Source organism: Amphiura filiformis, chromosome 15 (assembly GCF_039555335.1).
Source record: "Amphiura filiformis chromosome 15, Afil_fr2py, whole genome shotgun sequence".
In the NCBI taxonomy this organism is placed as follows: Eukaryota; Metazoa; Echinodermata; class Ophiuroidea; order Amphilepidida; family Amphiuridae; genus Amphiura; species Amphiura filiformis.
In genome coordinates, this window is record NC_092642.1 from 6,451,156 (window position 1) to 6,464,450 (window position 13,295).

Consider the following 13,295-nt stretch of genomic DNA (forward strand, 5'->3'; position numbering starts at 1 on the left):
TTTATTTATTCAACTGCGGGTTTAAGAGAGTGGCATCAATTGTAGCGGATAAATAGTTCGTGGTGTATTAGTATTATCGTTCTTAAGCTTTTCTCAATTAGGTATCCCACTTTTCCAGGAACTCAACCAAGTATCTGCAGGCAAAATTTGTTATAGGGGTTAAAAGTGATGAGAATATTTCCCAACATCCAACATTGATTGCACTGCATCAACATCGTTATTTCATCGACATTACAAGATAAGTCCTAAGTTGACACTAAACATTGCGGACCTGTTGTGACTTGTTGATGGTTCAAAAACTGCCCAAATAACGCAATTCTCTTTATGACTGTAAAGAAAGTTGCAGATATAAATACATGCATGTAAACTGCTAATGAATATGCGCGTTTGAAAAAGAAAAAATATAACAGCTTTGATCTGTTTATAAATAAGTAGTTGGGATGTGTGGGTGTTGGTATGCAGTGGCGTACCGTGGCCGCCCCAACCCCGGGGGCTGAAGAAAATTCGATTTTGCCGCCCCTTCCTCAACAGCCCGATAAGGTTGACCCATTTTTTTTCTCGGTCGTTTGAAAAAGTGAAGAGCAAAAAAAAAAAATAAAAAAAAAAAAAGGTTTCAGGCGCTAGCGCCCTAAAAAGCAGCTAATTTTAATGTATAGTACCATTTTTTCAAAATTTTTTATGCTTTATCACATTTTTACGCCCTTTCTTATTTACTAATTCTTTTGGCCGCCCCCTTACTTTTTGCCGCCCCTGTTTTTGCCGCCCCTTCATCTTCCGCCGCCCTTTCATTTTTGCCGCCCCCTGCTTTTACCCCGGGGGGCTGGCGCCCGCAAAGCCCCCCCCAAAATACGCGCATGGTATGTTATATTTTTTTAATATTTTAATAATGCTCAGACCAGTGATTGATGTAAACAGAATATCCACCTTTATACGTGTACAGGCAGAGGCATGAATCATCATATTGGGGGGCATGATTGGGGGGGGGGACATGTGTGATGGGGGGGCACAAACCATTTTTCAGACCGATGGGGGGGCACATGCCCCGTGCCCCTATGACGCTATGCCACTGTGCACAGACAACTTTTCTACATACACAAAGTAGGTGGTAATATAGTTTGTCAAATTTTATGAATTCAATCTTACTGATCATCATTTGGAAGATCATACAAGTTCCTACTTATACATATTTACTAGAAAACATTTAATCTGATGATTCTGGGAACGAAGGTCTGTTTGTAATGTTAAATTGTGTATCTTTGTTTTTTAAAGTTGAATAATAAAGGACCTGTTGTTCTCAATCATGAAAAGGTTCAAACTACGGCATGGAGCTATACACGGTAATCTTTATGCATGCATAGCAAATTTTTGCAATCAAAATCTAGTAGGAAATCTATCATGTAGTCACCTCATTTTGATAAAATATTCAATCTTATTTCTTCCTCTTTCCAAAACGAATTGCCAGCCAAGCCAGCAAACAAGCGAGTCAGTCAGGTATTAAAGTAACCTGATAGTTGATTTACATAAATGCCTCATGACACAATGTGTACACTGGTTATGATGCATAAATGACTCCAGGGGGTGCTCTACCACTCAGGTTGCCAGTCTATTTCTTTTTAAATAAATAAAAATGTTTCGTCACAAATTTGAAGAAATGATAACTAAACTATGACAAATTAAATTTGATTCATACATTATGTAACCAAAATTTCCCATCTTGCAACATAAAAAGTCAATTTTATTGCTCAAGTTTGGTATCATACTGCAGCTTACAAAATTCTCCTAACATTCATATTAATTTAATTGCTTTTAATAATTAATTATGTTCAAAGTTACAAAAACTTCAACAAGTGGGAGCTTTGTTTTAAGATATTTACATTAATAACCAATCTAATGGACCCGTTGTCTCCATGTTCTATTTACAGAAGGCATAAATCTTGCTATGCATTAAACTTAAACTTTAAGGTCAGTATGCACAAAACAAATTAGACCAGGTCTAACTTTAGACCTGATCTAACTTGCTTTGTGCAAATTACTCCAGGTTTTTGTCATCTTTGCTACCCCAACAATCATTGTACCAAGTTTGAAGTTTCATTCTAATCATGCCAATACATGTATGTACACATCATACATTTATGTATGCATGCTATTTGCATTCAGAGTTGTTAAACTAGTATCATATAACAATGTCATTTTGGTCCACTATTGTTGACAGTCAAACAGAATTGAGGGAATTTTGTTTTATGGGCCAGAACCTTGGACCATTACTATGAAAATGTAGGACTGACTCAATGGATGGTACACACAACCGTTATGTAGGGTGTTAAGGTGGTATTGGATGCATTTTCTAGAAATAAGGAAATGCTTTGAGCATGTTTTAAACAGATTAATTGAGTAGGGTAAAGTACACTGATCAATATGCCTTTTGTTTGAAGCAAATCGGACATACGGTTTCTATACTACATCAAATTATATTTTCTTTGTATCTTATTGTTTTTATCAATAATCAATATAGTTAATGAGCTAAAAGGACTGTAAAGGCTCATTAATATGTAATTTTGCCAATATTTTGCTAAAAATCAATGCATAAATGTTCATGGTACTTTTATTTTGCATACTTTTGCCCTGAAACTTGGTCAAAGTGTTTCTAATATGTTCTAATGTATTATATAGTGAAGCCGCCCCTCATTTGCATATTTGCATAATTAATGAGCTAATTTGCATAAATGCTAATTAATTATGCAAATTAGGGTGGCTAGCTCATTAATTATGCATAAATTATCTGGAAGTCATTAGGAACACTTTGACCAAGTTTGAAACCAATATTCTGTTAAATAAAAATGTTATGAACATTTATGCATTGGATTTTAGCAAAATATTGGCAAAATTACATATTAATGAGCACTTTCAAGTCATATTAGCTCATTAACTGTATTGATTATTGATAAAAAACAATACAATACAAAGACATTTAAAATGTATGTATTATGAAAACCGTATGTCCGATTAGCTTCAAACAAAAGGCATATGGATCAGTGTTCTCTGCCCTACTCAATTAATATGTTTAAAACACAAATAGAGCACTTCCAAAATGGGTCCAGAACCACCTTAAATGTCAGCTGGTGAGACCACTTTCCAAACACTGCCATTGTATGGCGACATCCCCCTGTGTCATCGCTAATGTTTTGTTGGTCACTGCATTCACACAATTGACCGGCCTGTCTCCCAACTGATTTTCTGGACCCCACCTGATGGGAAACCAAATAGAGGCAGAAGGCCACTACAATACCCTGATACCACAGCAGCTAAAGGGAGTATCCCATCATGCATTGCCGTCTATCTGCTTGCTCCATAGCAAATGTATACAAAATATAAACAAGAGCCGCTTAGATATTGAGAGCTATACCGTATGGATAGTTTCACAATACTTTAGAGATATTTTTTCAAACAAGAGTCTAAGCTCCCCTGATATTTAAGCGAGTAATTGAAAGTTGAAGTGAGGGATTTTGTGTACACTTTCTATGGCATGTGCAGTTCTACTATGGTACTGCAGAGCATGATGGGATACACCTATCAGCTGCTGTGCTCTGATACCATCAAGAGTGATATTGGCCTACAACCAACAGAGATTCAACAACTGATGAAAAAGAGTTTGGACCCAGCATACTTCTGATGTTTCCTCGACCTCCATTCCGTCCGATCCACAGACAACTGATGATGATGATTTTTTCAGAACATTCACAATACAACAAAACAAATCTGAGACATCCTCTACTGTCACCTTAAATGTACCCCTCCATTTTCCCTTGGTCTAGATGACATACAGTTACAGAGAAGATAACTTACATGTCCCACAATGCAATTTCTTCCCTGTACTAATTTTCTATTCAGTGCAACATGGGTTGAGGCAAAAATACCGTGATAATTTAGGCATTTATTGTCACTATAGACCCATATTTACTGAAGAGCAAATTGGTTCAGGGAACAGGCCCGTAACAAGGCGACAAAAAATGTGGCGGCTAAAGTTACACGAGCTGCAAAAACATGCAAAAAAAGTGCATAAAAGTGCATAAAAGTGCAAAAAGTGTGGTGCCTATGCACCCAGGTGCCCTGTTTGTAACGCGCCTGTCAGGGAAGAAATGCATTGTGGGAAGTGTTAAATATTTTCTCTGTTATAGTCATAGGTGCCATATTGGGGTACACATGAATTCATATTGACTCATTGATAACAACTAATACTCATTGGTCCAACAGATATGTGACACTATTATTGCCAATGTTACATTATAAATATTGGGATATTCATAAATAACAAACAGCATTAAGGGCTATTATTCATTTCCTCTATGTGTGTTGAATTACATGTTATGACACACGCAACAATCATAAGAAATTAAATTGTGAAGGACAAACTGAAGCACCAAGTAACTATTAATACACTATTTTCTTTACAATCTATACTTTAGTTACCTAGATGCATTTTTAAAGGTGCCTGACCTGATTGAGAAAAAAAAGCACAGTGATTTATAGTGCGCTATGCACAGGCACAACGCCTAGACGTTGATCCACAAGCCTCAGCACACTTAACAGGTTGTCGCTGACCACTACATCATTCTACATCATTCTACAAACCATTTAACAACAAATCAGGGACTTTGCTGCTTCAAGAGCGCACACCCTAGACATTCCACAAATAACCTTCGCAACCAGGATCAGCTCCCTGAGTTTTGTATGGGTTACAACGAGACAATTAGCAGTAAGTTCCTTGTCCAGGGAAATTTCAAGCAAACTCAATTTTTCCACGAGAGCGTAATAGGCACCGCCAGGGACAGGGTTCGAACCCGCAACCTCTCTCACCACTCTCGCACTTTAACCCATCAAAACACAGATTTTGGTATCAGCAAAAGCTCACATTTGTCTCCTTTGCCTGGAATATGTTTTGTTTATGCGATATGAAAAAAAACATGGTAGTTTGGTGGTAACCACTGACAGGGCCATAGCAAGCAAGCGGCTGAGGAGGCCATGGCCACCCAATTTTGAGAAATTTATGTTTCTTTTTATAGCTTTATTCCAATTTTGGCGATTATTTGTATTTTAGCCACCCCACATTTTGATAGCCACCCCACATTTTTCAACCTTGCTACGAGTGCCCAGGGTGCCCATAGCCGCCCCACTTTTTTGAACTTTGTGCAATTTTTGCATTTCTTTGCACTGTTTAGAACTCTTTTGGAGCTCAGCGTAACAATCGAGTGTTGAATGAAACCTTAGAGGACTCATGGATATAGACCATTCAATTCAGTCCTTCAATATGGAAATAAGGTCAATGGAACTTTACAAACATTAACTAGTTTTCCTACACCCATCATACCCTCCATCCCTCCTCATCTGTTACAATAACCAGAACTGTTGGAAATATTTTCACATCAACATTTTTTAAGGGGGTACTACACCCCTCAATAAATTTGTGACTATTTTTGCATTTTTCTCAACCGCTTGTCTTGAGTCACTGAAATTTCAGTGTAGTAATTGGATTCCTTGCCCCAATAATATACATAACTTTTGTTACCAGTGTGTTATTAATTTTTGAGAAAAATGCAAAAATAGTCACAAATTTACCACAGGTGTGTAGTACCCCCTTAAGAGAGTACTATAAACCAGTGGTGTAGCATGAGTCATCCTATGGGGGGACACTGACCATGATTGGGGGCACGGGTCTAATTGAGGAAGCACGAGCCGTTTTTTTTGCAATTTTCCTATGGAATTTTCTAAATTTTCAAATCGATTAGGGGGGGGCACATGCCCCCCTTGTGCCTCTATGATGCTATGCCACTGCTATAAACCAGTGGCGTAGCATGAGTCATCCTATGGGGGCACCGACCATGATTGGGGGCACCGGTCTAATTGAGGAAGCACAAGCTGTTTTTTGCAATTTTCCTATGGAATTTTCTAAAATTTCAAATCGATGGAGGGGCAAGAGCTCCCCGTGCCCTTATGATGCTATGACACTGCTATAAACCAGTGGCGTACATGTAGCATGAGTCATCATATGGGGGGCACTGGTCATGATTGGGGTACCGGGTCTAATTGAGGGAGCAAAAGTCAATTTTACCGCAATTTTCCTATGGAATTTTTTTAATTTTCAAATCGATTGGGGTGTGCCCTCTGTGCCCCTATGATGCTATGCCACATTGCATTTTGACTCTCTCTCCATAACTAAATTAGTTTCGTTGATAAGGGCGTAAATGTTCCCTAACCATTCTAACTAGTACAATCTACAATACCCTAGGTGACATGTTAACCTACTTTACTACTTGATACAAACAGTATGACACCCTGAAATACACTCTGGTTGAGGCTACTTACTAATAAACACCTGTCCTACTTAAGTAATTAATAGATTTGTATAGTAAATACATTTGACTGAATCATTAGAATTGATTGGAATTGAACAAGACAATTGGCTGCTTTATAAGTGTACACAGAACAAAGAGCATTGACTTCTGGTCTGAAAATGTGTCAAATATATATTAAAGCACAGATACCTAATTACGTATCTGTGCTACTACAGGGTAGTCCAAAAAGATCTTTACCCAATTTGAAAGGTTAATTCCTCGGAGATTATTGCCAATATTGTTACTCTAAATATATCAGAAGAAAAACCACATGGGCTAATCAGTGGTTCACAGCAGCTTAGGAACAACAAGAATGAAGGGGTAGAGTAAAGCATCAGATACTTGAAATGTAGATGCTTATGCAACATATCTGCTCTTGAAGAATGGTGCGCTGTTGTCAGATATGTCTTCAACTACGGTACTCCACCTCCTAGGCTATTTTAAATGTTAACTGCGGATGAACATCCTGCCAGTAGATATGGTTCTAAAACTGGTACTGAGAGAGCATGGCAAGGCATGAACAAGCTGGAGCGGGTAGCTCTTCTGACTACAAATGGCTGTGGTAGCAGTGCCCTCAGATCTGGTGTGCATTTTGTAGAGTGCTTGGTATTAGCATCAATACAAAATCCTGGTTTAAAGGAACACTCCGGCAATCACATCAATGATCATTATGCCTTACATGTTAGAAAAACAATTATCAATCACAAATCACCGGGTTTTAGGGACCGTTCACAAACACTTGTAAGGGGGGGCCTGATGCAAAAAAAATTCATCGCAAAAAATTTTCGGGGCCCCCCTTTACATACCGCACAAATTCCAGGGCCCCCCTTTTGACATGAAAATTATGGGTCAACCCCATAGAAAAGCATATAAACTCAATTTTTCCAGGAAAATTTGTGGTCATTTTTTTTCAGGGCCCCCCTTAGGAGGGTCCAAAATTTTCAGGGCCCCCCTTTTTGCATCAGGCCCCCCCCTTACAAGTGTTTGTGAACGGTCCCTTATTTAAAACAAACTCATATTGACCATAAAAATGAATAAAAACAGCCGGCTCTCAACACGCGATATTCAAAATTCCCACGCCAAAATTCCCTGTGGCAATAATTGACGTAATGGTTATTTGTGCTCAATTGTCGCCAGCTTTCATTGTGTTGCTGGGTCATCATTGCCACAGGCAATTTCGGTGCCCAGGGAATTTGAATATCGCATGATGTTGTTTTTATTCGTTTTTAAAGTCAATATGTGTTTATTTTAAATAAAACCATGTGATTCGTGCTTGATAATTATTTTTCTAACATATAAGGCATAAAGTTGTGATTGCCGGACTGTTCCTTTAAGGGGGTACTACACCCCTGTGGTAAATTTGTGACTATTATTGCATTTTTCTCAAAAAATAATAACACACTGGTAACAAAAGTTATGTATATTATTGGGGCAAGGAATCCAATTGCTACACTGAAATTTCAGTGACTCAAGACAATCGGTTCAGTATATATGATAGGAAATGAGGTACATCCTTGCGGTACCTCATTTCTTATCATAAATAACGAACCGCTTGTCTTAGGTCACTGAAATTTCAGTGTAATAATTGGATTCCTTGCCCCTATAATATACATAACTTTGTTACCACTGTGTTATTAGTTCTTGAGAAAAATGCAAAAATAGACACACATTTATCGAGGGGTGTAGTACCCCCTTAAGGCCACACGTTTTGAACTCGCCACCCAAAAATGGTGGTTTTGTTACGCTTTTCCAAATTGAGACTCATTCAAATTGTTATATCTCTGCTTAAACAAAAGGTATTGTAGTGTGTTTGGTGTCACTTTGTAGCTAAATGAGTGCCCTAACAGGTCTACCTCCAAAGGAGAATTGTTTATCAGCTAAGATATTGGAGTTATAGTTCTTTGAGTTCAGAATGGCCGAGGTGGTTGTTGAGGCGGTGGCGGTTGAGGCTGTGGCGGTATGTGCAAAGTCTATGGGAAATAAAGATTTTGTGTGTGCGCGTTGAATCAACTGATCATATCTTTGCATCCATATGGGCTACAAACATGGTTAAGAGATCTTTTGAAAGATTATTAATTCTGCTAATTGTTTTTAATCATTTTGAACTCTTTATGATTGGTTTAGTCTATAAAATGCATATTTTACGTACAAAACTACCCGTTTTCATATTAAACACTGTAGTAAGCAATGCGGATGTCTTCAAAATCTAAAAGTTGCTGTAAATTTGTAATTACTTATCCTATCATAGTCAAAGTATACATTTTCTGAGAGGAAATTTGATGAGGAATCTAAATATGGACTTACTTTTTCTGTATGGGTTAGGGATTAAATATTTCAGTTCAAAATATGTTGAATTATACAAAAATTTGAACATATTTTGGGACACCCTGTATTACGCAATTACCAAACAGCTGTGATTTTTTTTCTTCCAAAGTCAGTAGGGCCCCCTACCCTCTAACCAAATCAATGTTGTTTACTTTCAGTTTATAACTGCAAGTTAGTAAGGCCAATGGAACTCGATTATTAGTTTCCGATTGGATGTTTGAAAAAAAGGACGAGGACGCTATTTCATTATTCATTATTCGGTCTCTTTTCATTATCCATTATGTCAACAAAATCAATGATTTTATGAACAGCTTTCTCCAAATTTAGGTACCCCACCAGTACCAAAGTATATATTGTTGATGAAAGACCATTTCAAAACAGGTATTAGTGCTTAGATCATCATTACAGACATTTTGCAACAGATTGAGAAAAGATTTTATTTTTTTAAATTAAAATGAAAAGAAATTTGCAATTTTTGTAATCACCAGAAACATGATGAGGTAATCCGTAAATTTCCATTATTTACCACATCCTCTACCCCTACAACTAAGAAAAACTGCTGATTATGATCAGCAGGGTATGTCAGACATTTTGAGAGTTTCAATTTTGATTAGTTCCATCTCAATTTTCAAATAATTGACTTTTTTATAAAAATAATGAAAGTTTTGGTCAAATTAAAAAGGTGATGCGGGAGGTCAATAGGAAACTAACAATCGAGTTCCATTAGCCTAATAAGCAATGCATAAAGTGACCCATTTTTTATTTGGATTTTTTTATTCCACCCTGTATAACTTCAAGGTCACCCTGTACAATGAGTTGAAATGTGTATATTTAAATTGCTTTTGCCTTCAGCTTTCCAAAAATGTATACTTTTGCTAGTTTAGGGTTGATAGTTGTGGAGATATTCTAATATGAAACTTGATTGGTGTGAAAATTCATAATATTTGTTATGTAACGCTAAAGGTGGCGAGTTCAAAACACATGAGCAAAACACATTAAAAGAAGAAATTCAGCTCTAAATAAGACCAATATGACAGGTTTAAGTATTCATCTTCATTTTGAAAGTAGGGGGCCTATCTTTATCATTTCATTTTTTCAAGAAAAATGTCACGCCACGCCACGATTTAGCATGCATTCACATGTACATAGTCCTGGAGTGGACTTTGCGCTGCTCATAAAAATCGCTCAAAAATCATCTTTTTAAATATTGCTTGGGACAAAAGCTGATGCATAGAATAAGTTTAGCAATCACAGATGACATACACCAGATATTCTAATGCAAACTTGCCAAAATAAAACCCTGGAGGCACCCTACACGGGAGTACCTACAACTTGAGAACAAGTCCTCAAACGTTCGAAATTTGTAGTTACTACAACTACAGGCCCTATAGGTGTCTTGAGTATTAATTGTTTTCATTATAAATGTTGCAAAATATTAATATTTTCACCTCTCCATATATTCATACATTGCTCACCTATGTTTTCATACCATATTTTGTGGTGAAAAATGCTTACAAATGTGAAATTTTCAATCATTTTTTTTTGGAGCAACAATTTCTTCATACCGACGGCTATAAAGTATGTATGTGAATGCACATTATACACATATAAACACATACACAGCACTTGTTGGAACTCCCGGTCGGAGCCGGGAGTTTCAATTATTGGAACTGGAACTATAACATGACATCATGGACATGTCAACACATACATACACATACATGGTCATGATGGACATTGTACACCCATCGAATGTGTGTCATCGGCCCTCATGATTATCTCATGATTATCTCAAGTGGCCTGCTGCAATTGACCAGAGATGAACTGTATGATTTTCCTGTTATTTTGTAATAACAAACCCATGTTTTCCTTGATTTTGGTATGAAAATGAGCAAATATAATTTAATATCTTGTCAATTTGGAGTTATTAAGGGCAACTAAAACTGATATTAGGTAAGTTTTATCTGTTTGGAATAGTATTTCCTGTTCTGATGGAATTAATGCAATGTAAACAAACCCAACCATGGCTGATGTGGAGATTGTGAAGTGCTTTTCAGTACCCTGTTTTCCACGGGTGACTGTAGGAACCCATGGATTCGATCCATGTACAGACATTGCAGATGAATGCTGGACGGTTCGCACCCTTTCAATTTCGGACCCGTGCAATTTCGCCCCCTTTCTATTTCGCACCCGTGCACTTTCGCCCCTTTTTTATACCGCTGGTATTGTGTTGCTGTCATGCTGTTGATTGATGCACGATCGATTGCTTGAACTCCGGCGATGCGGCGTAGTATGTTTATAGTACTGAGGCGTCGGGCATGCACTTATTAAGTCATGATAAACCCGGGAAGGAAGGAAAGAAAGGATATTTTAAAACAAAATAGAGGAACGATTTTTTTTTTCTCAGAATATATTACAGGCCAGATATTTTAGCAGCAGGCTTACCCAAAATAATGAAATAATTAGAATTCAATGATAAAAATAGTAATAATAATAAATAGTAATAATAGTAAATTTATATTTAATTATTAATTATAATATGTATAAAAACAGGGAATTTTGTTCCAACTGACGACAAAAGGATGGATCCAAGTGTCAACAAGCAATGGATAAAATTAAAAACAATGAAAGTATGACACAAAATCCAATGGGGGAGTAACACAAAACATATAAACAAAGTTAATTTAATAATATAATATGATGATAATAATAATATGATAATAATAATAATAATAATAATAATAATAATAATAATAATAATAATAATAATAATAATAATAATAACAACAATGATAATAATATAAACAAAGTTAATTTAAAAATATAATATGATGATAATAATAATATAATAATAATAATTTCCGAACGCATACGCCAAAAATCGCTACCCCCCCCCTCTCTCGGCCTGCCAAAATCGCGCCCCCCCCTCGGCCCGCTAAAAATCTCCCCCCTTACACATGCCAAATTTTTGGGATCCCAATTTTCAAACCTTAAATGGTCTAGATATATATGTTGCGAGCGGAGCGAGCAGGATAATAACGTGTTTTCCTAAGCATTTTTAGAGCGTTTTATTTAAAGGGCGCCACATGAATGTGTGCCCCCCCCCCCCCCCCCCGGCTGGCCAAAAATTGCTTGCCTCCCCTTTCGCCCGGCAAAAATTTTCGTGAAAAAGAAAATGAAAAAAAAAATACAAAGAAATTAAGATGAACTGAACAAATCTAATTTATAGAAATAAATTATTATGTGCAGCAACATCCAAAAACAAGACATGTTTAAAAAGACAAAGCAGCTTTCTCGATAAAAAGAAAAGAAAAAAAAGGCACTATAAAAAGAAAGAAAGAAAGAAAGAAAGTCATCCCCTTTACACGATCTTCTTTATTAATATCTAAGAAATAGATGCTATTACATTATTGACATCTTCGAGTTCAAACTTCCTGCCTTAAAATTGTCGGCATAAAGTATTTAGCGGATTAAGATACCGCGTAAGATATGCCGTGGTGTTAATGAAGCATCGTCATAATGAGTCCGTGATTGACAGGCCGGTAAACAAAATGAATCATCGAACATATAAATGTCAATCATTTACAATGCAGATGGAGAGCATTTTCCCACAAATTTATGTTATTTATTAAAACCATATTTATACAGGGTTACCCTTCAGATAAATCTGCTAAATCTGCCCTGTGTCATGAAAACAATATACATAACAATTTGTAGAATTTGTAGGCCCTATATATGTAAGAATTTTTTAAAAACATAAACATCAAAAAATCATACATCAAATATATCAAAATTCATTAAAAGTATTTCTTTGTCTCATACAATTTACGTAACACTTGTAGAAATATATATATATTAAATTAATTAATTAAGAACACAGACAAAATACATCATTCATTAAAAGACATAAAAGTTAAAACATTTGGTTCATTATTTACATTTCTCATTAAAACGAACAGAAAACTTCCTGATTAATAATATTTTATATTTGGCAAAGAATATGGATGCAATTGTAATATTTCTCAGTGTGCAATCGTAACATATTGTTCGTAAATAAATATCTTTGTATGCATGTATTTCTTGACAAGTCTATACCGCACGGGCCCGGGGCTTGTCAAGCAATCGATCGTGACGTCACTAGGCATATGGCACTTTTGCGTGTCTGTTTACGGTACCATTGATTGAACCCACACCATACCCGGCGCTTTCCGTAAGTCATTCATTACATAATGGGTTGAAGAAGTCCCGGAAGAAGTCACACCTTATGTATACAGTCACGCGGCCGCGTGGCCCGGAGACTTGTCAAGCAATCGATCCGTACGGGTATGTTCTGGGACGAATATATGCGTGCAACTGCCTAGTCACTGCACCGTAGGCTACCATTGCATTGATTGAACCCATGTCACGCCCGGTGCTTTCGCGTACTAGTGGTAGCTAATACTCGTGGTGAAGAAAGGTGGCAAAAGTCAGCACAGCATTATCGCAAAGCTGCTGCCAGGCGTTTGTTTTGCTTGTGAGCATTTGTTTTTGAGAAATTTGCTTAAAATGTTTTTCCATAAAAAAATTATAAATTATAAGCCA

The 13,295-nt window shown here is 36.7% G+C and overlaps 1 protein-coding gene across 1 annotated transcript in view; it reads right to left on the reverse strand.

The window, feature by feature from the left end:
• Window positions 1-13,295, reverse strand: part of LOC140171181 (zinc finger MIZ domain-containing protein 1-like) — a 454,107-nt gene that overhangs the window by 439,861 nt on the left and 951 nt on the right.